This window comes from Ambystoma mexicanum, chromosome 9 (assembly GCF_040938575.1).
Source record: "Ambystoma mexicanum isolate Mex_15411 chromosome 9, UKY_AmexF1_1, whole genome shotgun sequence".
NCBI lineage: Eukaryota > Metazoa > Chordata > Amphibia > Caudata > Ambystomatidae > Ambystoma > Ambystoma mexicanum.
Genome location: NC_090931.1, coordinates 529,751,564 through 529,778,677, shown reverse-complemented (window position 1 = coordinate 529,778,677; position 27,114 = coordinate 529,751,564).

Sequence of the window (27,114 nt, the reverse complement as noted above, 5' to 3'; positions counted from 1 at the left end):
GGCGAAAATGGGCCCGGGTTTGTGGAGGTGTCTCCCCCCCCCCCCTCCGCCCCCGCACACAGAGTCATTGTGGGAGACCCCCCCCCCCCCACACACTCAACACAATACAACATTACTTTATTGACCTGACAATGTAGACACATATTGCCAAAGTAAATGCATGGGATACATACATGTCACATTCTCGTCAGTAGTGATACTTTTGTTTTTTATCTTGTGCTATATGTACTCTGGTGGCAATGCATGCACCCATTCTGCGGTACTCTCTGCTTATTCTGCCGTGTGTCCAGGGGTGAAGCATAGCTGATTTCAGGGAGACGGTGGGGGGTTAAATAGAATGAGTGAGGCGGGGATGTGGCCTGCTGCATGGGGGTTAGCTGTGGCAGGAAATCCGGCCTTCCCCCAGACACAATCGATCCCCCAGGGTCCCTCATAGGCGTGTGGCTAGACCTCGGTAAAGTCCCTGCGGTAAACAAATGCATACTCCATTTACTACAGATGTCCGAATCGTGCTTTTTTGGCATTCCAACATGCTGCATTATTTCAAAGCGCTCAGAAGCTGGAAGGCAGCATGTTGGTGCTATATAAAACAATAAAACAAACAAACGCATATTCACAGGCTTATATCAACACTAATCAGAGCGGTACACATCTGTCCTTCGTGTTTTCTATGGTCCAGCTTTCTAGAACCTTCTTTCAAGACCCGATGAGTGGCTTCTTAACAAGGACCCTCTCCCCACTCCCCACTATACTGCTGGAGCGGGAGGCAGGCCCTGTAGGGATCAGGGAAGTAACGAGCATACGCAACGAATCCTCTAAATTCATTCTGGCGTAAGCTGGCTCTTTGCGTTTACATAAAGGGAAAATTAAATCAAGCAATGGAGTGGATTAGAAGGAGCCATGGCAGTCGATGTGTAAAGTTAATCATGCTCAGTTATGAGGCCTTGCTCATCTGCCCTGGATAGCACCCAGGCGCCCCTCCCCCACTTAGTCACTTAAAAACAGCTCCACCAGCCACTATAAGAGAGAATATGAAAGGTGACGCACAGACAGATCCGTTTACATCACAACTCTCGCATTAAAAAAAAACCCTCAACATTACCTTAAGTGCTGTGGCCCATGTCATTATTTCAAAATATGATCTCAGGCTATGTGTCCCATGGCGGGCGCCATGCTCCAGTACTAATAACAAAAAGATATTTTAAAATAACCTACTTTCTTTTTCTCATCACCCTTCCATCTAGCCCTTTGCGGAATGAAATTCGCGTGCAGTCCTAACGAAAACCTTGAAGAAATAGGATCAAATTAGTCAATCGGATGCCATAACCAACACTGTGATGAGATGGCCGTCTTTCTACAGGCCATTGATCTGCTTCAGGAACAAGGAAAGGTCTTCTGCATAAAAAGAATGGACATCAGACTTGCTGCAGAGGATCATGGTACCTCTTGCAAGCACACGATTTGGTAAAACGAATGTCACATTTGGTTAAGAAACAAAAGGAGAGCAGGGCACACAGTTATACCTTTTGGTGCAGAAGCACTGACCCCCGCAGGAGGCCCTTTCACCACGTGGCAGAGACAATCTCTGTTGAGTGAAAGGGCTGCCTGCGGGAATCTCAGCAGAGACCCAGCTCGGGAGGACTATTTGGAGACCTCTGGGACTCTGCGCCAGCTATCCCTGGCCCACTTAAGCCCTGCTACTCCCCCACTACTCTAATACCCTATAACATGCAGTGTTCAACAATATTCCTTGCGTTAAACGTATTACCCTGGTGCTGCTAACGTGGAGGTTGGTGTGACACAGTCTGCTTTCAGAATCAGTGAGGAGGTGGCCTTATCCAACAAAACCAGCTCCCCAAGCAGAGCACAGCGGAGTGCGGCAAGTGTGTTGCCCTGGTGCTATCGTGGAGGTTGGTGTGACACAGTCTGCTTTCAGTGCTAGTGAGGAGGCGGTCCTTATCCAACAAAACCAGCTCACCAAGCGAAGTGCGGTGGAGTGTGGGGAGTGAGTTGCTGTGTTCCTGTGCTTCTGTGTTTGTAGCAACGATAGCGGCAGGAAGGCGTGAATATAAGGTGATCAAAGGAGAACACCCCGGAAAAGCTCTGAGCAGTTTTCTGAGGGCGAAAGGCAGTGAGTCTGAAAACTCTCTGAACTGTTGTGTGAGCTGAACAGCTGTTGTTGCGACTTAACCCGCTGCCCTATCCCGCATAGATAACTTAGACCTTGGTGACATAAACTGCAACCATCCTCTGAGGACTGTGTTTCTTTTCTACCCACTGGCTGAACGGCGTGGAACCGTATAGCGGCTGTTTATAGAATGTTTTGGGTTGAAACCTGGTCTCGGGTCAGCCAGTCTACGGCAACAGAACCTTGGAGACCACTAGGCCAAAGGGGGTGGATGCCACTATATATAACCTGAGAAGGGGGAGCCTCACCGACGACGTCTGAGTAGGAGTGTCCTTAGCTACTCAACTCCAGCATTGCTATGCTCGCCCCAGTTATCTCTAAGAGGGATGTAGCTACCATTTAGGGAACAAGCCGCAACAGCGTCTTTGAGACCCCCCCACCCCTGTGGTCCAACCTTTGGGGGGTGCATATAAGAACAATTTGGAAAACACTTTGTCAACCACCTCAATGAAAAGGAATATAACCAATTTCTTTCATAAAAAAAGAAGATTGCGTAGTCTAGGTGAGGTGGAAGCTTGATATTTACCACAATGCCATCCCACCGAATCCATGGTGTACACTCCTCCTATTGGAATGATCATACAGGGAAAGGGCAGGGAGGTAGAATTCCTGTACGGGAGGCCCCCTCTAGCAGTGTACTTCCCCAAAATTTTCCAGGATTGGATACAGCTATGAACACTTGCTGCCTGTCAGTGGAAGCACGCACAATAGAGAACACATGAATCAGCAACATGAAAGCCCACCAGACTCCTGTGGAACGAATCTTTGATGGTCAACTCTGACAGCACTTAGCTTTGTCTTGAATTCTTTGGTAAATATCCTTGAGTCACTCAATAGTGAAGTTCGAACTCACTCTGGTATTTTGTTAGAGCTGACCAAGAAGGTGGGTGGCTGTGAATCATCCTGGGTGGGCTTAAGTGGGGCAATCAATTTATCGGTGTTGGATTCTCTGAAAACATCGTATTCGTCCAAGTATGACCAGTTGGCATCCATGAAAAAGTTGAAGGAGAATTTTAGCAGATTTGACAGTCAATTTGAACAAATGTGGGTGGAGATCAAAAGCTTAAAGAAACCTGTCCCTACAAAGGATGGAGGTGTGGACATAAATACTCTCCATCCAGTGGTAGGAGCTTCATCCTTGTTCCTGGATGATACCCCGCTGTCACAGTGGGTATTGGAGGAATTCATAAGGCTGGCTCAGATAGTGGATGAACCAAGACTGACAGGAAATCAAGTTGAAATCTCAGGAAGTGGATCCCTAAATTCTTCTAAAGTGATTAATATAATAGCCCCTTCTATCTGCATTAATGACTCTTTCCAACAAGCCGAACCAGACTATCCTATACAAAATGAGTAACAAGAGCCAAAAAAGGAAAGAAAAAACAGAGGTAAGAAAAACTAAGAAAACATTGTCAGCAGTCGAAATGGATGAGCAGATGCACGCGCCCAAAACCAAAAATCCAAGACAAGGAAAATTGAAAAAGTCAGGAAATACAAATTATTTCAATGCCTTAAATGATCTGTGAAGAGAAACAGCCAGAGAAGGTTAATGCAAAGCCTGTAATCAAGACCTTTAGTCAGCAAGTTGATATGAGTAATAAACAATCAGCCGACGGTGAATCAGGCCAGAAAAAACCATCACAGAGCTCGGAGTCCCGGGCAGAGATAGGAACACCATTACAAATTAGTGTTGGTTTACAAACTATGAATCCTGCTAACTCTGTAACCCAGCTGATACGCAGGGTGCCAATTTTCTATAGAGGAAGAAATACCATGAAGAACTCCAGTAATGACACCAAGGTCCTCATCTGTCTTGACTTCTGCTCTAGCCTTCTGCAGGATTTTCTTCTTCACTCGCTTCTCCCCCTTGATAACCATCACAGTTTTGCAACTGCTCATCTCAACAACATCCCACGCTTCTCTACTACATCTGCCCACCACCATCATGTGGTGTGGCTCCCTGGTATAAGGTTGCAGATGTACAGCGAGGGAACACTGTGGAAAATCTTGCTGTAACATCAATGTTTGAGTTCTGGTAGAATTAGGCAAGGATTGCACCTCAGAGGAGTACTATGGAATGAACCATGACGCTATCAGTGCTGCCAAAAAGGGTGCCGGCACAAATCAGGCCCTTCCCTGGTGTCTGGAAGTTCTCTGGTAAGAACTATCACCCGATCAGGACACCTGTGAACATAAGGGTTTGTTGTGGGTGCCTCCTCTGCTTCAGAGCTATAAAGTCCTGGAGTTGATAAGGAGAAGTAAACCCAGAGATAATAAGCCCCAGAAGCATGTTGCTGAGGGAACAGATGTGCATCTAATCCCAAAATGCAATGTCAAGGTGCTCTGGTATCGGGCCCTCAAGGCTAAGACAATACAGTTTTCAGTTTTAGAGAGTGACATCACTTGGAATCAGTCATCAACAGCATAAGGGGAACCGAGTAGTCAAGCTAGGATGTCATATTTAACACGTGTACTTGAGAAAGAAATATTTCTGTGGCAAGCAGAGGAAGAAAATAAATACAGTGCGTGGAACTAACAGGTTAACTTGCAGCACCTGGCTCCCTTTTTAGTTTTGGCTATAAGGTGGCACACTTTAGCACCACCTATAAACCAATACGAATGCATTGGAGTACAGCTAGGGAGCGAGGGTATATGAGGACAACACAATGGGCCTAATTCACAGAAGCGTTTTATAATGGAAAAACACCATTAGAAAACACTCTGTGAAATAGGCCCAATGTTTGTAGGTGTTCTTTGATTATTTGTCTACCTATTGAATGCCCATGGCCATGCTAATCCCCATGGCCATTCCCACCCACGTGGCTTACCCTCCCTGCCCAAAACAACCTCCCAGTATCTCTTTGGGATCGCTTTAGCAAGCCTTAAAATCAAACTTTGCACTCAAAGTGCCTACCAGGATTGTTTAAAGCAGTCTTCTGAGAGTTAATGGTTTAATTGGTGCTGCAAACTTGCCACTGGTGTAATGAAAATGCCTTTCCCAGGATGGCCTTCAGCAACTTGATTCAGAAGCAGTATGCATGTCCTTCAATGAAGCCCGGTTAAAAACAAGCATTGGCAATGCCAACAGTTTGGGCTTGTATATAAGTATTAGACAGGCATTTTCCAGGCACTGCTAGCATATGCCCAGGTACATACAGCAAACCTTTCCCATGTCTACACAAAAGCTGAAACTATTGGCATTGCCAATGCTTTTATAAACCGCCTTGCTAAGTAAGAACAACCCATGGGCCTGAAGGAAGGATGAATGGGCGTACTAATAAATACAGCTACACCATTAAGAACTAAAAAAGCGGAGAAAGAGAGACTGCTGGTTTTAAATGTCTCTTGAAAGTTTATTTGTTGGTGTCAGGGTTTGTTGGTGTTTTAAATGTCTCTTGAAAGTTTATTTGTTGGTGTCAGGGTTTGTTGGTTTGTTGGTGTCACGACTCCAACAGAGGCGGCTCCAAAGAAGTGTCTGCATGTGTCAGCAGCGGTAGCCAATGAAGCCAGCAGCTTAACAGACACCAACAAAAAACTGTAAGTGTGGCATGGGTGGGGTGTAGAGCAATTACTCTACACCAGAAAGTCCCTGCCACTCTACCTACCTTCCCATAACTTAGACTGCCATAGACTTAGCCCATGCATACTTAGAAAGATATGATAGAAAATCAGCTGGATTTTATCCATGACAGTATTTGAAATGTTGCCTTGCACTGCATCCTAACACATTAGTCAATGTTAACAAGTGTCACACCTGGAGGGAACTGTGGATTCTAGCCTGCGCCGCATCTAGATAGATTTGCAATAGTCGGCACCTGCCTACTTAGACGGAATTAGGAAGACTAGCATACACCACACTTGATTGAACTCTGATAGGAAAGTGGTTGTTGGCATGCAACACATCCAGCTAGAACTCTTAGCTTTAGCCTGCCTCGCATCTAGATTGGATTATGAATGTTAGCACATGCCACACATAGATGGAACTTGAATGTTAGCATGTATCCAAACATAGAATTGAGAACATTAGCCTGCGCCGCACCCAGAGAGGATTGTGATTGTTAGCATGTGCCATACTTAGATGAAACTGTATGTTAGCATGTACCACACTTAGACGGAATTCTTAACCTTAGCCTGCGTCGCATCTAGGCAGGATTGTGAATGGTAGCATTCGTCATACTTAGATGAAACATGTTAGCATGTACCACACTTAGATGGAATTCTTATTTTAGCTTGCGTCACATCTAGACAGGATTGTGAATGTTAGCATGCACCACATTTAGATGGAATTCTTAACTTTAGCTTGCATCACATTTAGACAGGATTGTGAATGTTAGCATGCGCCACACCTAGATGGAATTCTTAACTTTAGCTTGCGTCACATCTAGATAGGATTGTGAATGTAAGCATGCACCACACTTAGATGAAACTGTGAATGTTGGCATGTGCCACACTTAGATGGAATTCTTAACCTTAGCCTACGTCGCTTCTAGACAGGATTATGAATATTAGCATGAGCGACACCTAGATGGGATTCTTAACCTTAACCTGCGTTGCATCTAGACAGGATTGTAATTGTTAGCATGTGCCACACTTAGCTGGAATTCTTAACCTTGGCCTGCGTCACATCTAGACAGGATGGGGAATGTTAGCATGTGCCACACCTAGATGGAATTCTTAACTTTAGCTTGCGTCACATCTAGACAAGATTGTGAATGTTAGCATGTGCCACACTTGGATGAAATCATGATCACTAGCCTGCCTCCCATCTAGACAGAATATTGAAAATTAGCAAGTGCTGCACCCAGATGAAATAGTGAATGTTAGCAAGCATCACACCTAGACATAATTGAAAAGACAGCAATGCCAACTAACCAATCCACTAACAATATCATCCCTCTGCATACACCTCTCAAACTCTAACCACACACAACCACAAGCCTAAACCACATCAATCCGCACAAACTTTACTACAATGCAACAACAAAAGAAACCACACATAGACTTGCACAACAGAACACGACGACTACTGACCGCAAAACACCCCAAGCCCAGCCAACGGACCCACCGTGCTGAGGCTGTCAACAACACATCACTGCTCTCTTGCACTTTTCCAGCTTACCTCCACTAACTCATCCCCCCTCCCTTTTTCAGAGCCGCCAGAGCGCCAGGGGACCACTCCGGTGGTGATAGTGCGCGGTACAAATATCCTTTAACATTAACACTGCATTATTTCTATAAGGCAGCTATGTAGGTGAAGGCGAGGGGGCGGGCTACCTTTTTTCCTTTTTTTTACCAAAACAAACTAAGATAAGAGTTAAAAAATATGACTGTGTTTGATCTTGAGGAACTTTCTGGTGATATCTTTGGGTTGTACCTCCGCGACCTAGATATTTTCACTGATTAAGTTCAATTTTGGCATATATCCTTCTGTATGTCGCATAGGTTTATGCATCCACGGAGACTTAGAGTTCATCCACTCCGTTGGTACACAAACATTTTTTGAGGGTGTGCTTACACCTTTTTCTGCGCCACTCCATCCATTCCTCCTGTTATGATGTTTTCATTTACCAAAATAAAGATTCCAACAACATTTTTACATAGGATGTTTATTTTTGGTTTTGCATCCTATGTAAAAATTGAATTGGAATTTTTATTTTGGTAAATGAAAACATCGTAACAGGAGGAATGGATGGAGTGGCGCAGAAAAAGGTGTAAGCACACCCTCAAAAAATATTACTGGCCCAACAGAACCAAGGTAAATGCATTGGGATTGCGTCCGCAAGGTGGTACACAATGGCTTCCGGCCGTGACCCTTTCATCTCCCAAACCTGTACATCTATTTAATAACCATAAGAGAGAACATGAGTTTCTTTGTGTGTGCCATACTCTCTGCACACCAGTAGTCGGGGTCACTGCTAGAGAGGCCATGCGCCCCCATGTCCCCAGGAGAGCAAGTTGTCAATCACTGGCTTTTCTTTATTAATGGCTGCACTTTGGGAGTTAAGTCTTGGTTCTCTTTAACGAAACCAACTTTATAAACTGCCAGATCACATTTTATAAGAGGGTAGCCAGAAGTGGAAAGATGGTTTTACGCTTATGTATTGGGACATGGCGGCAAGTGGCCAATAGCAGCCAGTTCATCTTACTCTTTTTAACTCCCAGCGACAGCCAACCAAGGCACTGCAGCGGCACGGGGTGGTCGAGGTGCAAGCATGCTTCTGGACCAGAGGCCTACACAGGGTAGGGCCTCAGGGGGCAAGGCCCACCCAAAATCTGTAAATGCCCACTCAGCAGCGCTGTGTGGACATTTACAGATGTTAATGTCACTGCGGTGGGCCCGGCTACATTAGCTTCAGGCCGCATTTGTACGACAATCCTGGATACACCTCTGTTCTGGACCCCGCCACGCTGCCATAGTGCACTTTGATGACGCGACAGCATGTACAAGCCTAGGTGAAGCGCTTTGAGGTGCACAGGAGCACATGCCCGGAGAGGCCAATTACGCATGCCCACAATTCACGCAACCCAAAGCATGAAGAAACGCAGGGCTGACTGCGCCACAGGTTAAAGAGAAGTTGATGATCATTCAGTACATGTTGCAGTCTTATTCCGTCACGAGCGCTCCTCACTGTGGGCAACAGGCTAAGCATGCCACTGTCTCCAGAGGAGGAGCGGGGAAGCAGGATATGAATCTGTCAAAGTGTGGAGCAGTTCTGCAAACTTCTGTCAATGACTTGAAACAAAGCGGCCTCAGTCCTGCCCAAGAATGGCCCGTCTATTCCCCAGTGCAGAATTACAGGGACGAGTATTTGCAACTATTCACTTCCTTACAAAATATTCGGACTCCTCAATGAAAAACACTTCCCACGTCGCAGTGACACCCACACATCTCCCATTCGTAAGTGAATAGAGAGCAGCGCGGGCGATGTGGAATATGTTAACCTCTGGCCTCTTGGGGGCTTGGTTAACCCCATTCGGACTCGCATGTCCAATGTGGGCCAACCTTCGCTGCGTCAGTGCATGGCAAGACCCTTCCAGGGCGAACGAGAGCTCATGTTCATACAGGACGCAGTCCCATGACTGAGTGGGTTCATGTCATGAAATTCCCAGAGACAGTTTCCTAGAATGGACACCATCGAAGCCGCCACTCCTTCCTGACCTTATAGCTCAGCTGCCACAGTGTGCACTTCCCCTAGACCCGCCCCCCAAATCAACCTGAACCAATGCCCGTGTACTGCACAGGGCCATCCACAGGGACTATACGAAATAGATTACAATAACTAATACACTTTGTGCACAAGAAACTGTGGCTGCTTACAAGGGTCCTGTTTGGAAACGCTTTCTTAGATGCACATGCGGTGGAACCAGACCTCTGCCACACCACATCACAGGATAGATTTGAACAAGAATGGATTCCCGGTTTACTGGAATTGTGAAGCAATATTTTCCTTTTATTGGGCCATACCACAGCGCCTAAATCACGCACTAGAAACTTGTCACTGATGTTTGGAAAGTAAGTTTCAGTGACAAACTCCTTTCCCACCGCATCCTAAAAGTCTTCTGCCTACAAGATCACCACAAAGATCCTTCTCGGACATGTCCAGCGACATGAAACCCATAATCCGCCTGCTGCCGTAAACCCATGCCACACTGCGACACCCAAAATCCAGGGGTAGACTGGCCTATAGCCAACTCTAGATGTTTTCCGGTGGGCCTCTTTTGTGCGGTATTTCCACATTTTCTCATAGGAAAAGGGTTAGCCTTGTTGAAAAAGTGTGATACGGAGCCACTTTGAGAATTATTTCCAGGGCCTCTTCGTTCCCAGTCCACCCCAGCCAAAATCTGTAACCTGGGATGCTTCCTGGAAGGCAACGCTCACCTCAAGGCCTTACTGACAACATTCCGTGCAAAATCTTCTACCCCTATGCCTTCTCCCAAACAGCCACCACTGTCCAAGCCACTCCTTTATGGAGATTGGCCGACAACATCTCCCCATCACACAAAGAAACCCACCACTAATATTCAGGTAGCCCCGAATCCAGCTGCGCTGGTACTTCTTCGGTTGCATGCAGTCCGAGCAAGGTACCCCAACTTTACATCAAATATTCCTGCCTAGATATCAAAATGCAAGGCGTCTCATTTAAAGCTCTTTACATGTACATCGGTCAGCCCTAAATTATCACGCCCTGCATTTGGGAATTATAACATATGCCCTTTGCCAACATTTTAAAAAGATAATCCGTAAAGCAGAGATTTGTATTGCAGGACCAAAACTCAACAGAATGATTTCTGTTCACTGCCTGGCCTTATGCATCGGAAGCTGGCTTGGTTGCATGTGGTGTCATGCAATCTATCTTAGATCAACCCGGGTGCAACTCTACTCTAAGAATCTTCTAACGCAGTACACCCACCGTGGCCTGAAATAATAATCTTTGAATATTAGAGCAAGAAGGTTGGCAATGGCAATTCACATGGCAGCGATTGCCTAGTGGCCACATCGCTGGTACCTCTTTACATCTGGAGGTCCCCCAACTCCCTCGTACCACCTCCCCATTCTAGCTACCTCCAGTAAGCCTGCACCCCACCCGTATCCGCCCAAATACAGCAATCCATTGGTTCCCAGCTAGACATGCGCTCTATGCATCTCATACATACCTACATGCCATGTGTGATATTCTCAGCAATTCTGGTTTGAAGTCATTAGCATTTTGGATTTGGGGAATGTAAGATCACACTTACAATGGCAAAAGCAAATCTGCAGGCCGCAAAGTGGTGTTGGCTAAATATCCACAGCGGTCTCAAGTTGTCACAAATGACTGGGGAAAACTTGTCAGAAGCCAGAAAACTTGCATCTGAATTTATAGGAATACCTTTATTTGAAATATAAGGGTGCGTAGACAGACCAAAAAACTACACAACCACTTCAAGGTTATAGAGGACGACCCACACTTCTCCCAGACTACCCATACCCTTATGAGTCTGGGCAAGCACGTGGCAGGATCGCAGATTCAGAAGTCTGGCAGGCAGGTGGTGGATATGGGACCAAGATTCTGGGTGCCTAGCAAAAAGAGGGGTCGACGATGGATTCCTGCTGATGTGGGAGAATTATAAATCGACAATTTACCAGCAAAGTCCCCAGAAAATGTTGGTAAACTTTTAGCCTTTTCGATGTGAGACAACCGAGCGCGCAATCTGCACTGCAGAGAGGCTCCTCGGCCTTCCAGACACACTATTCTGTTTGGGAGGCTGTCTGGGACCGGGGCGTCACTGGCAATGTCCCGACAGGAAACAGAAAAGACTAATTTTGGGCAGATGACAGATCTGTGAATTCTGTCAAGTGACCTTCCTGATATGAGCCGGCCCGTCAAACATAAGGGGCATTATGCTGGCCGTCCACTTTCGAACCGCCAGTGATTAAAATGCTGGCAGAAAATAAAAACTGCCTATTGAAGAGCTTTGCCCTGAGGTCCTAATTTCAAATCAAATTTTACAGCGCCGCACAGGAACAATGGCCGCCCAGTACTCCAGTCTCTTTTTTTGTCACTTTGCACAAAGAAGGCCCCTTAAAGAATGGCCCCCTCAGGATACGTGACCACGGCAAGAATGAGGACAAACCATACAAAAACACATTTTAAAAATACATTGTACGCTTCCCTTGACATTTGGGATAAATAGAAGCCGGTTAGAAGAAAATTCCAAATATTTCCCTTTTTTTGTGAAGGGCGCACAATGTGAAACCTATGCTTTCCCCACCCCAATCTACTTGCTCTTTGACATTTTGCCCATCAAACGGGAGGACGCGAAAGCGCAGTCGGAGAGAATCAGTATGCAGATAATTGCATGTTAATAAAAAAAGATGACTCTAAAGAGTGGATGAAATCAATGACAGCAACAAGAACGTGCCAGTTGACATCGTAAGCAACCCCAGAAAAAATAAGGTGCGATCTGGAACCGAACTACATTAGAACCACATCAATTCCTTCACCCACACAGTGGTTTCCAGCTGTTTAGGAAACATTTGTCGCATTCTGTCCTTTGCTGATCGTCTGTCAATCAATTTGAAAACTGGCAGTTTTTGTAGAGGACAGTTGTTTGAGTGTGCCTGCTGCTTTTTAATAAAACATTTCGCCTTTCGTTGAGACTTTCGAGTGGGCTACTTCCTTTCGGCGGACCACTCCGCTACTCTGTATCATAGGCTTCACAGTTATCAGTAATTTAAAGTTCACCACAGATATGACTTTCTTCGCGTCTCATCCACACGTGTGCAGCCATCAAATGTGCTATATATTTTTGTAACTTTAATCTTTGCTTAACACACACTGGTCTTTCATGTCGCTCGCCAACTCACCGGCTGTGTGCATTTCTTTCTTGTCTTTGCCTTTAAATCCACAAGTCAAGGTTAATACCACAGGCTTGGCCTTGCCTCCCCAACTTTGTCGTTCACTCGAGAGGGCTGCAGGTGCCTTTGAAACACAATGCAGTCTTCTAGTCTGGAATTTGGTCTTCTCCACCTGTCTCTTACGATTCTTTGGAGGCAACAACTTCCGGCAGGGAACTCCTGGGTTCCCTTCACCCCTGGCTCTCGTCCCTCGATCGGATGCTCTGTTCCAGTAGGTTCACCTTCGCCCCGGAAGTTCTGTAACTTCTCATGTTCCACCTTGCTCAGGGTGTGTCTCTATGTTCCACCTTTTATCCGTGTGGGGAGAGCTAATGGGTATCAGATGTATATGTGAGTAAGGTCAAGTGCCTGACTTTGCCTGAACCGATTAGCGGGACATGTCCAATGGGATGTGTTAGGGTTAGCCTTGTTATCGCCAGTCCCCTCTTCCACGGTCCAGTGTTTGTGTGAATAATGGGTGGGGGGGAGTTGGGACATCGGGCGTATCCTATAAAATAGGAGGGGTCAGGGATAGAGGAAAGGGGGGAATACCATATCTCGCCATTGGTCACCTCACCCCCACTTCCCGAAGACCCCTCACCCAGATGATCCTCCTGGACTGGTCCAACCCCAGGAACTGGATCCAAAAGCAATGGCTGTGTCCTAGCCACCTATATGACAAGCCCCTGAAGACCTGCGGGTGAGACACCCTTTGGTTTCTCACATCTGTCTCTCTTTGTTTCCGCGCCTCTAGCACCCTTTTCTGTTACTCTACTTTGCTTTCTTCCCGCTTTCTAGCTTTCGCTTACTTTGCTTCGCTTTTTCCTTTCTCTTTCATCGCTTTGCTTTTCCCTGCTTTCACTCAGTGGACTGTTCACTTTTCTCAACACTCCTGCTCCCGCACCAGCCACCCGCACGCTACCGAGTTTCTTTCTGGCTCACGAAACTCACCAATGGTAGCGCAGCGCTGGCGAGCAGGTCAATTGGTTCCTGGTCAGGGTCTCACCATCTGCCCCTCAGACATCCCTGGGACCGGCACATGTCCCAGGGGAACAAGCACTGCTGTGAACAAGGCCAATAGACTGCCTTCTGTCCCACTTTGGCTTCCTGTAGACATGGCTCCTTCACCACCCTGCAGCCCCTCAAACACACTGGGCCAGCATCTACGCATCCTGCACTCCACCGGTCATTCCGGACTCCTCTTCCTGCAGCCTTCTGCTCCTTGGCTCCTCTAGTCCAGTCAGGATCTCCAACTCACTCTGCTTTACCATAAAAATCTGGCTTGGGACTGAGAAGGGATCACCTGCTGGACTCAGCCATGCAGCCTCCCTTCTCCTCTCCCAACTGCTTCTTACTGCACTGTTAAATGCCCCACCTTTTATACACCTGAGCCTGAGGCCTGTTAAGGGGCTTCAGGTGTGATCCCCTGGCTTCCCTTGCCCGATCTTCAATGGGCCAATTAATGGGGTATGCCTGACCGTTAGGACCCCTTATCTTCTAACCAATCCTGAAGTGGTGTTTAATAGAGTGGAGGTGTGCAGGATTGCTGTCAAGTGCCTGACCTCGCCTGACTCTATTAACAGGACAGCCTAATAGTGGAGTGTAGTAGGCCTCTTCCTGCACAGTGTTGTTCCTATGGGTAATCCTTATAACTCCCTGTCACCTCTTCCTCAACCCAATACATGTTGGAAATGGGTTAGGGGGGGGGTAACGGGATGAGATTAAAAATACCCATAAAGGCTGAGGGAGAGTGTGATGATGTATAACTGGGAAGAACAAGTTACTCTCTTGCCTGGTAACGTTCTTTCGATGGGATGGTCCGACGACGTATTCCATATCTATGACAGTAATCACCACAGCTGTGCTGCTTCGGAAAATCTTTCGGCGACGGCGTCCTGCGTCGATGACGTCTATATGCCGCCCTGGAGGACCTCCTCCGACGGCCGACGTCACTGGATGTTATAAGTAGGACGCACGATGCCCGTAGCCTCAGTTGTAGTTTTTTCCCAGAACGTGTGGCATCAGTCTTCTGCCAGTCTGACCACACAAAGCTTTACGGAAACTTAAGCTGCAATCGCATAAGAAATTCTGTAGCGGGGAAGGCAGGGAGAGAGCGATATGGAATACGTTGTCGGACCATCCCATCGAAAGCACGTTACCAGGTAAGAGAGTAACTTGTTCTTTGAGGGGATTGGGTTCTCCGACGTATTCCATATCTATGACAGACTCCCAAAGCAGTACCAATGCAAGGAGGTGGGAAAAGAATTTAGAATACAGAAATTTAGAATGCCCAATCAAATTGCAGAGCAAAGGACCGCCTTGCCCAAGGCCAGATCCTGCCCACAGATGAAATCGAGGGAGTAGTGGCGTACAAAAGTATGGACCGAAGCCCAGGTGGCTGCATCACAGATGTTACAAATAGGAACACCCCTCTGTAGGGCAGTAGAGGCAGCCATACCCCTGGTAGAATGGGCCCGCAAGCTGACCGGTGGGTCCTTACCCGCCAAGCGGTAACATTCAGAAATTGCCAGAATAATCCAGTGAGACAAAGTCTGCTTAGTCACAGCTTGTCCCAAACGCTTTCCAGCGTAACCAACGAAGAGTTGATCGTCCACTCTGACCCGGGACATGCGTGAAATATAAAAGCTTAAAGCTCTCCTAGGATCGAGCCTATGGAGCCTCTCCTCTTCCTTACCAGGATGGGGAGGAGGATAAAATGCCGGAAGAATAACCTTCTGGCCTAAATGAAATTCCGACACTACCTTCGGAAGAAAGGAAGGACGAACTTTAAGGACAACCCGTCCTTATGAAATACCGTGAAGGGTGGCTTAACTGAAAGTGCCTGTAACTCACTCACTCTGCGAGCGGAAGTGACCGCAACCAAAAATACAGTTTTAAGAGTTAACAGTCTCAAAGGGCACGAATGCAAAGGCTGAAACGGAGCACCCATCAGAAACTTGAGAACAAGGTTCAAATCCCAACCGGGCACCTGGAAAGGTGACGGAGGGAACACATTAGTGAGCTCTTTTAGAAACTGAGAAATTAAAGGGATTTTAAAATAAGAACACTCTTCAGACGAGCGCTTAAATATGGACAGCGCCGCCAGGTAACCTTTAACGTTACCCACTCGCAAGCCCCTGTGGGCTAAAGAAAGCAAAAAAGACAGAAAAACAGGAATGTCACATGAAAACGGATCCACATTCTTAATCCTGCACCAGTGAAAGAACGTTCTCCAACGGCAACGGTACACCTCTATCACGTCTTCAGGGAGGTCCCAATCCTTATACCTCAACCTTTCAGAAACCAAGCGTGAAGGTTGAGGGATCTGACCTCTGGATGGAGAACCTGACCCCCCTCGTTAGAGCAGATCGTCTCGGTAGGGAAGACGGCGTGGAGGGCTGATGGACAAGTCGAGAAGGTCCGGGTACCACGTCCTCCGGGCCCATGCCGGAGCAATGAGGATCATCCGGGAACCGAACCTCCGTAACCTCCGCAGTACTTGCAGAATGACGGGGACTGGAGGAAACGCGTACAGCAGTGGGAAGGACCACTCCACCACGAACGCGTCTCCTAAGGCTCCTCTTGGAGGAAATTCCCGCGAGCAGAACCTTTCGCACTTCCGGTTGACACTGGTGGCGAAGAGATCCACTTGAGGGGTCCCACAAAGGGCGAAGATCTCCAGGAGAATCTCCTGAGCCAACTCCCACTCGTGAGAGATCGCGCTCTGCCTGCTCAGAGCGTCCGCCGTCTCGTTTTCGTCGCCCGCCAGATGAACTGCCGAGATCGAGACTTCCTGCTGGATTGCCCAGAACCAGAGCTGCATCGCCTCCCTGCACAGAGGAAGTGACCCTGCCCGCCCCTTTTTGTTGAGGTAGTGCATGGCCACTGTGTTGTCCGTCAGGATCAGGATATTCTTTCCTCGCACAGTCGGCAGAAAAGCCTTCAGGGCAAGCCTGACGGCCCTCAGCTCCAACAAATTGATATGGAGTCTGGAATCCGACAGAGACCAACGACCGCTGACTGTCAACTCGTTGGCATGAGCTCCCCATCCCGTGAGGGATGCGTCCGTCACGATCGTCACCTCCGGCCAGGGTAGCCAAAATAGAGCCCCCTTCATCAGATTGCCTTTGACGGCCCACCACAGAAGGTCCTGGGCGACCGAAAAAGGCACCTGAACAGGGTCTGACATCCTGCCGGAGGACTGAGACCACTGGAGCTTGAGTGCCCATTGCAAAGATCTCATCCGCAACCTGGCCTCTGGCACCAGAAGAATGCAGGATGCCATGAGGCCGAGCAATCTCAAGAACTCGAACGCTGGGAGACTCTGGGCATGCTGAAACTTGTGCACCATCTGCTGTGTGATGATTCCTCACCTGTGGAGGAAAACACTGCCCCAGGGACGTGTCGAGCACTGCTCCGATGTACTGGAGCCTCTGAGTTGGCGTCAAGTGGGACTTCTTTAAGTTGAGGGAGAAACCCAGCTTGTGGAGGGAGTGGCAGGTGACTGACAGATGATCGAGGACTTGCTCGGGAGAGCGCGCCCTGATCAACCAATCGTCTAGGTAGGGGTAGACGTGAATCCCCCCTTTCCTGAGATGGGCAGCCACCACTACCATGAGCTTGGTGAAGACCCTCGGGCGGAGGTCAATCCGAACGGCAGGACCCGAAACTGAAAGTGTGAGTCGCCAACTGCAAACCTCAGGTACTTGTTGTGCTTTGGATGTATCGGTACATGAAAATAAGCGTCCTTGAGGTCGAGAGACAGCAACCAGTCCTGAAGTTGAAGGGCCTGGAGGACTTGAGAAGGAGTAACCATCTTGGAGTAACCATCTTGAACTTGTCCTTCCTGAGGGGTTGGTTCAAACCACGCAAGTCCATGATGGGTTTCAATCCCCCGTCTTTCTTGGAAATCAAAAAATAAGGGGAATACAATCCCTTGTTCCTCTCCTATACAGGCACCAGTTCTATGGTGCCCATTCTCCAGCAGGGCTTGAACCTCCTGCACAAGGAGTGGATCCGGACTCTGCAATGAGAGATTCCCTGGTGGATTGTCGTAAGGCCTCTGTCGAAAGGGAAGACAGTAGCCGTGGGCTATGATCTCCAGAACCCACACATCTGAAGTAATGGCACGCCATTCGACAAGATGCTGCGCCAGCCTTCCCCCAACCGGCGAACCATGGGACATGGGCTCATGACTGAGCTGAAGCGGCTGCGGCATTGCCTGAGGGCATACAGGCAACTGCCCGAGCGGCCTTGGCACCTCGAGTACCCTGCTTTCCACCTCTGGCACTCCTACAGTGGCCCCTTTGACTGGCAGCTCCTCTCTCTTTACCAAAGGATGAGTAATAACGAAAGGAACCTCCCCTCCATTGCTATCCCCTAGGACGGAAAGGTGGAGGTTGGTGAACTGCAGCACCCAACGACTTCGCTGCAGCTTTGGCGGTCTGCAACCTCTCAAGGCTCTCGTCAGCCTTGCTGCCAAAAAGATGTTCACCGTCAAAGGGCATGTTGAGGAGCCGAGCCTGCACATCAGGAGCAAACCCCGACTTCCGCAACCACGCAAACCTGCGTATTACGGTGCTCGCTGCCATGGACCGGCTGACGCAATCTGCCATGTCCAAACCCGACTGAGCGGCCTCACACATGGCGTCTTTGCCATCCTGGACCATAGCAAGAAAACCATTCTGTTCATCCCCTTTGGGAATATGTTCAGCCCCTAAGGAAACACAGTTCCACAGAGTGTGTGAGAAACGGGAGAAGGCACATACGGAGTTGGACCCTTGAAGAGCCATACCCCCTGAAGAAAACACTTTCTTCGCCCAACCATCAAAACACTTGTCGTCCCTATCAGGAGGGATGGTAGGATATGACGCCTGCTTTGCTGGGGCCGTAGCCGCCTGCACCACCAAACTCTCCGGAGTGGGGTGTTTGGTCAAGTAGCAGGGGTCGCTACTGGCTGAGCGGTATTTTTGCGGCAAAGACTTGCCCACTGCCGGGAGACTCTCCGGAGCAGTCCAACCCGCCGCCACCCTCCTCTGTAGAGCCATATGGAACGGCAGTACCGGGTCAGTTGGTGGACCTTGATCGAGGATATCCGTGAGGTCATCCTGAAGAAAATCCTCTGGGGGAGCAGACCACCCCAAGTACTCGGTGACCCTAGACATAATGCGCCAGTACGAGGAGTCGGCATGGGTGCCAGCCTCAGGCCTACAAAATTCCACCTCCGTAGAGGTGTCCAGCCACTGGCGTCGTGCAGGGACTGACGAAGGTCCTCAATCTGGCTATGGCCCGAGAGAATCTCATCTGGCACTGTATCAGGAACCATGCCATCATCAGAGCCCTCATTCACCTCCGAAATGTACTCAAGATGGCGGAAAGTGGGCACAGAATGGGGAACAAAGTCATGCTTGACCTTGGCCAGAGCCTTTCTAGGGGGTTCCACCGTGCCCTGGGGTTCCCCTGTCGAAACAGCCTCGAAAGGCATCAAAGGCGTCGAGTGAATCGGCATTGACGGCGAACGCGGCGCCGACAGCATCGACGGCGTTGACACAGGCCTCGAGGGAAGAGCTCCGAGCGTGTCCCTCGACATCCTGGGCACAGATGGCATTGACGACTTCCTCGGAGGCGGAGCATCAAGAGAGTCCCTCGATGACCTCGGCGCCACAGGCGTCGACGTCTTCCTCGAAGACATCACAGGCTCACAGGGTCTCGAGCGCGTCGAGGGCCGGGACCTGGAACGGGCATGACTAGAACGATTCCCCTTGTCTGAGTGGGACCGCTCACACAAATCGTGCCGACCACCCGAGTCCGAAGGTGTACGAGCGGTGTCTCTAGTCCGATCACGACCGACCCCACTCGGAGGCGCGGACGGACCAGTGCCCTGCAAGTCGAGCATCGCTAGCATTTTCTTACTGAAGGAAGCCCATTCCTCCGGCGTCGCATGCTTGGTGGGATAAGCGACCCGCGGATGGGCAGAGTCCTCGGATGAGGAAGGCGACCGATGACGGCGCTTCCGGGAGTGCCTCGAAGAGGCAGAGGAGTGGCGGGACCCACTCCGGGACCGAGACCCACTGGACTTCCGACGACAATGCGGAGAGTCGCCCCTCGAATCGCCCGTCGAAAGCCCCGTGGACCTTGACTTCTGGGGCTTGGACACCTTACCGACTGACAGTTTCTTCTTGCACTCCCGCAAGGCTTTGGACGTAAGCGACTGGCATTCGACACAATCATCCGTGTCATGGGCCTCCCCGAGGCACCAGAGGCAGGCGTCGTGCGACTCCGTCACCAACATCTTGGACCCGCAGTCCCCGCACTTCTTGAAGCCCAGATGCGGGGTGGGAGAAGAGGTAGACATCTCGAAGGACTTTTACTACACAAACGAACAGGTTCGAAGAACCGAAAGAACAGAAATTCCAAAGAGTCGAGGCGCGCCGAGATCTCCGAAGCGAACACGTTCGCGGAAAAAACGGAACTGAGGCTACGGGCGTCGTGCATCCTACTTATAACATCTAGTGACGTCAGCCGTCGGAGGAGGTCCTCGAGGGCGGCGTATCGACGTCATCGACGCAGGTCGCAGACGCCGAAGGATTTTCCGAAGCAACACAGCTGTGGTGATTACCGTCATAGATATGGAATACGTCGGAGGACCCAATCCCCTCGAAGGGGGAAATACTGTGTCTCTGTATCAGAAGATGTTACATGTGGGAAAATGACAGAAGATGTTTAACCACAACCTAAAGAGGTCTTTGAAGGGGTAAGGGTAGATTTACCGTCCGTAGGAAAAGGGGAACACCGTGCCTCACCCTTAGGCACCCAACTCCTAATCCCATGGAACCTACACCCAGGTGATACTCCCTCGCTTGTCCAGCCCCAGGTTGTGGATCCAACAGCGATGGTCATCCCAAGGGGAGAAGGAGTGGGAATACCTTCAAGTTTCTCTCACTATCCCACATACTTTTCTGCTGGCTGCAACTCCCCATTCATTGAAAGTCTCTAAGTGGGGCGAATGGGGCAGCTATAGTTAGTTTCCTATGCTTTAAACAACACTCTGCTAAACTGCAAAAAATGTGCTTGTGCCTTGACTGTAGCGCTGGGTCCAAAGTGATGTAACCCTTTTGTGTTAGCTAAGAAAAAGGTCACGCATCTAAAATAAGGATTTCACTTCCTCTTTACACCATTAGTTTCTCAAGAAATAACGCCTTCAGTGACTTTAATCACATATACCTGAAACTCTTCCTTTCTCAATACTCTATTCTTACCTTCTCTCCTGCTGCTCCCCAACAATGGCTCATCGTCCACATTCATCTGCCCAAAACTGAGATGCGCTAAAAACTCCATAAATGGTGAAAATCCCACTGCCTGTCCTACCTATCTATCTACCTACAACAGCTCCTTGTCCGCTCTAAACATTCCACTTCACCATGCTAAACCAACTGACTTCAACACTCTTCTCACTCTAGTCATACTCAATGCTTCAATCTAGCCTTAAATCCCTACGATCCCTCTGAAGCTTTCATTTATTCCTTCATCTCTTACAGCAAATAACTTTGTATTCTACTTCTCCAAAAAACTCTGAAACATCAGTGATTCTCTACTCTCCATATCGCTACTCTTCATCCTTCTCTCCTACCCATGACTCGTCTCTAAATGTTTCCTTGCCACTTTTTCACTTACTGATCCCTCCAAAGTCCTAACCATCATCAAGGCAGCTAACCCCCCTTGTGCCCCTGATGAGCCCTTCCCCCAACCCAAGCAATCAAGCGCCTATTGTTTGCAGTTCTCCACCCTCTTTAATCTCCCTTTTCTATTGTGTCTTTCCCAGCTGCTTTAAAATGGCCAATCTTTACGCCCCATCTCAAAAAGGCCAGGGAAGATTCAAACTCTGCTGCCAACTAACAAACTGTGTCACTGCTCTGACAATATTCCAAAGCCACTGAGCAATTAGTATTGAATCAGATCTCCTCCTACCTTGACAGCAATGATCCATGCAAACCTCTTCAATCTGGCGTTAGTCCTCTTTACTTTATTGAGGCAGCACTTATGAATGTTTCCAACTTCATAACCTCTGCCCACCACTCTAAACTTTATTCTTATTGTTCTTGACCTTGCTACCGACTTTCATACAGTTGACCAAACCTCTGTGCCCTCCACGCTCTATGACTAGCAATTCATAACACTACTCACAAATGGATGTCCTCCTTTTTTATCTGATTATGTCTTCGAAATCCCCCGGCACTCTCAATTATCTTACTTTACCTCTTTACCTGTTGGTGTCTGCCAGTGCTCTGTAGTAGGACGCCACTTCTTTGCCCTCTACACTTACTTTCACACTTGGTGCTCTCATTTCTGCTTTTGGCTTTGCATATCAGTTTTTCTGATACTACCAGGATGTTATTTTCATTCTCTTCCTTTGCTTCAGAACTCATCACTCAAATTCCCAACTGTCTCACATCTACCCAGCACTGAATGGCTCTCCACTGCCTCATGCAGAATTCTGATAAAACAGGCAGTATCTACGTTCCTGCTTGGAAGGCCTCCTTATTATTTCCCTATTTTTCCCCTCTGCCCCAATCACCTTCCTTTCCCTTCTTCAGCTTGCAACCTTGGAGTACATTTGGACTCTAATATTACATTCTCTCACTTTATCTCCAAAACTGCCTTTTCTGCTATACTTAATCTTCTCAACGTCAGGAAAATCCCTCCTCGTCTCCCATTCTCAACTACTAAAAACAGCATTTAAGAGCTGTATTTATTGAAGAAAATTGTGCCATTTAGAACAGAAATGCATTACCAAGGAGGCAAGAATAGAGAGAAGGTAGGCACCCCTATGGTAAACTGCTTTTCACAGGAGCATTCTTGGATTGAATGACATACACTGGGTGATGAAAAGATAAGAATAGGAACATATGCAAGGGACAGGATGGGAGGATATTATAACATGTTTAATATTGAGAGCCTTAGGCCAGTATTCATATATTTAGAAGTGACTTGGCATAGTCCTGAGGGCAGAATGCAGGAGAGGTGGGCAGTTAGTTTAGGTAGGAGGATGATGAGAGTTGTGGGTGTTCCTTCCGTTGCTGGCAGTCTCAGCTCCACTCAAATAATACACAAACTTGACTATTGTGACAGAATTTCACTGGTACTCCCCAACTATTTCCTTTCTCTTCTACAAACAGTACTTTTCTGTGCTATTTGTACTCTATGCAATCTCCTTCCTACCAACTAAAAGCAAGATGGCTGTCGATGCAGATTTAACACTGGATACAAGCTTCACATTCTCATTTTCAAAACCATTCATGGTCCCTCGCTCCCCACCCTGGCTTGCAACATTATGTGTTACTACTGACTTCTGCAATTGTATTCACTCTCCCCTCTTGCTTCTCCACTCTTTTGACTGCTAACTCTCTGTTCTCTCCTCCTTTCCCTTCTCCCTTTTCCTATCTCCTTCCCTTACTTTCTTCTATGCACTTACTCCATCAGAATTGTCTGTGGACCTAGTATGATAGCAACCTCGCCGGTCTCATCCCACACCCCTTACTGGTTTTTTCCTCCCCACAACCCCCTCCAGCACTATCTGAAATGTCGCCAGGCCTAGTATGATAGTCGCCTTTTTGTTTCCGTTTCCTTCCCACTCTCCCCCTCCCTTCCTTATCTATGACTTAGCTCTTACACTATCTGAAATGTCGTCAGGCCGAGTACGATAGTTAATTTCACATCCTTACTGTTCATGGCCTGTAAGAATGTCATTGTATTTTCCCTTGTTCCCTCCCTTGCCTTGAAGCGCTTTGAAACACATTGTGTATAGGCGCTATATAAATAAACAATCATATCATATCATACCTCACTCATGCCGTCTCCCCTTCGCAACCAAGGTTTGTTTAGGAACACATGGTAAATGCACGGCGTTGTATGAGTAACATGGATTTCCCTATGCATGCCAAATGACTGCTTCCAGTTGCATATCCTCTCCTGGACAGTGCATTTGTAGTTTGCGGAGTTTATCTTTGTCTAAGACCTTCACACTACTAGTTTCCATGAGGTCTGCCGAACATTGTAAGGAGGCATCGTGCTCTACAGACAAAGAACATGTTTATATTCAACATCTTAAAAGCCTGCATCCTTTGCAAAGGGGAAACATTTTGGGTTCAGGCCATGATTTATTTAATAATGCCCGTGGTTTGTGTCTGAGACCTCACTGATGCCCTTCTCAGATACATGTCTGGGAATATGCATCTGGCCCCCGAGTACAACAGGGATGACTTAAAACACACACATATATATATATATATATATATATATACACACACACACACATATACACATATATATATATATATTTATTATTTTTTTCATCAGTCAGCAAGTGAAGAGAAAACACAATATTTTGAAGAAACATAGGGAAATAAAGACGGTCAGTAGGGCTGGAAGGCACAATACCATGTAGCCATCTGAGCTGCTAGTCCCTCGGTACTAATGTGTCCAAGAGCAGGAACATGGTACATTGGCAGGAGAATACTGCAGGCACGAACCAGGATGGATGTAGAGGAAAGAGGAGATGAAATGAAGAGTGAGGGGTGTATAGGGAGGATGATCACCTGATGGGGAGGAATGAGAATTAAGCACGAATAGTCAGGAACGAGGTGTGGGGAGGAGTGATGCATGAGCCGTGTGTAGGGTGGCTGATGACTGAATAGCAGTCGTGAGGAGATGGACATGTGGCTGAGGTATTATTATTAAAGAACAGGAGGGGAGAGGGAGATGACTGATAAAGGGCAATGAAAAGTGAAGAGGAGGACTGAAGGAGGAGGAGCAAATTGTGAGAACGACGATGACTGAAAACAAAGGAGAGGGGGCGGAATAACCAGAAATGACTAAGGAAGTTGAGTAAGGAGTGAGGGTGTAGAACGAGGAATAACGAAGTGGGGTGCAGAGCAAAGGATCGACAATGTTTGCCAGATTCCTGACACTCTTTCACAGAGGGAGAAAACAGAACAGCGTAAGATCATCACAGTGCACCTCTCCTTCTAGGCGGTTGGCAGAAGGAATGATGGGATGTGGAGGTCACGTTGGATGAAATGACAGAAATTACAAGGAACACATGGCGAGATGGATGTGAAATGCAGGAAGCTTCATATAATCGGGTCAATTGCTGGCTTTGTGCACAGATCCACGTTTGTCAACCTCTTCTTTACTGATCCCAGACAGCTGATTCCCTCGATGCCAGATTCTTATAATGCTACTCCATTCCAAACGAAGACATACTGTGGCGCTTAAATAGATTTCGCCTGCCTTTCATATGGTTGTAAAGCATGATCTTGAACTCAGTCCGTGCTGGTAAAGAAACATATGGTCTACTGAAGTTTCGGCTCCTGTGGCCCCAGATTTACAACCATGTGAAAATCAGGCGAAATGTATTTAAATGCCTTAGTTTTGATTTTGAGAATAGTGCAACAAGATATGAATAACCTTTATTTGGAAAAGTCCAGTGCAGTTTCTGACTTTTTGTGTGCATGGGTTTTGTCTTTGTTTTTGATATTTACTGTTCAAATGCTGTGGCAGTTATTAACTTATTTTCACTATTGGTGAGCTGTTCTGGTGATATGTTGTTACAGAGATCTGTGGGCCAATTCAGATGTACTTTAAAATGTTTATTAGATATGTATTTTGAAATAGCTTGTATAGATTTTCATGAATTTGTATATTTATTAGATTGATTAACATTTATAATGAATGATAACAGGACTTCTTTTAATACGTTTATGACACATTTAGGGACAACAGCATGACAGTAATCAGAATCGGCCCCCAGTTATTTAATGTGCAAAGGACAGGGACCATGTGTTCATAAATGGATTGCACAGAGTGCATAGGGATAATATTGACTGAAACATTTCCCAGAGGGATTTGGCAGGAAGAAAAGGAGTTGCAGATCGAGGAGGATGCAAGTTGCTCGATTGACAAACAGTACCAGGGAGACGTTCAGTGAATGGAATGCACTGTGTGACGAAACAAGAGATTCAGCCACTTCCTCAAGGGGGAGAGCCCCTTTCTGTGACACTACGGCGGTGATCCCATTACATAACATTCCCCTAAGGGTGGTGGTAAGGAAGACCTCACAGGGAGAGACTCCCCTTTTGGAGATAACGAACTCCCTTCTTGGTATCCTTCTAAACCCAGTAGAACTTCATTAACTGACATACAACTAAACTCCTCTTACACGTATTATTGTAATATAATACCAGAAGAACTATCTCAACCTGATACTGTGAAGATTAAAAACATGAGAGTAATGAAGAGCGCTTGTCTGTCAAGTATTGACACAAAAAAGCCAACAGGAGGCATAGTGAATATGAATCCAACACAAAGGAAGGACTTTCCTAGGAAGCTGGGGAAGCCCCAGTAGTGCATCATAAAAAGAGGAGGGTTAAGAGAACAAGGAATTGAGGTCCAGGAGTTTCAAACCAGACAGATTGAGGCGCTGCCTTCTCTGTCCAAATGCAGCTATGGAGATGAAGGGACAGCAGCTCGCTGTCGACCAGCAGAATGGAGGAAATCTATAATAGTCCCTGGAGGGATGCTCGAGAAGGGCCAGTGAAGAGCCCTATCATTGAGGTGCCAAATAGGCGATATGCCAATACCAGACCCGAGGAGGTCTGTTCATGGGTGGAGATCCCAACACACAGACATAAGGAATAAGGTGGTGGCGTGGAACGGAACCAAAGAAAAAACCTCCCATCACTGAAACTGCCAAAAAAAAGCGAAGCATGTCAGAAGAGCAACATGGGAGGAACCAGAGCATCATCCTGACTGACAACCAAGGAACGCCAACCCAGTGATGCAGAGCACCTCAATACAGGGGAGAACGGGAGACCCGAGAAGCGTAAAGATCACTCGGTGACACTAAATCCTCATCCCCGTGATTGGCGGAAGTATATAAAGAGTGAAGATCACTTGGGAAACCGGTATCCTCGTCCCAGGGAGAAATGTACATGAACCGTGAAGAGCATCTACGGGACCGACCTACTCATCCAAGTAATTGGCAAAAGTGTGAGACATACTTAGGAGTACATGATACATGCTCCTGTGAGAGGAATGAGTATGACAGAGACTTTACAAGGAATAGCAAGAGACTATTTGAAGATATTATATTGAAGAGACTTGTTCTGAGAAGCATCCCCCAGGAGAAGGCAGTCATTCTCCTGGTCTTTTGTTATGTATTAATAGTGGTAGGGTCAGCTTAGGGTAGTTTTGACGGAGGACGGACTATTAAATTGGGACTTCACATTCAACGACAAGCACCTTAATTTAGTTTAGTTAGGTAGGGCATCCCATACACTAGGGTTAGTGCAGCGTTTTCTTTATTATTGAAATAAAAGCACGTTGGACATGACATAATAGTCCGCCTCCTTCTTCGAACCTACCACATATGGTGTCAGAAGTGGGATGCAATACAACTGATAAAAGTTGGGGGACTCTCAAATATACCAAACTAACACCCAAACTTTCCCCATCTACGATACCTACAGCCGAGTCAATAGGTTTCGACCTA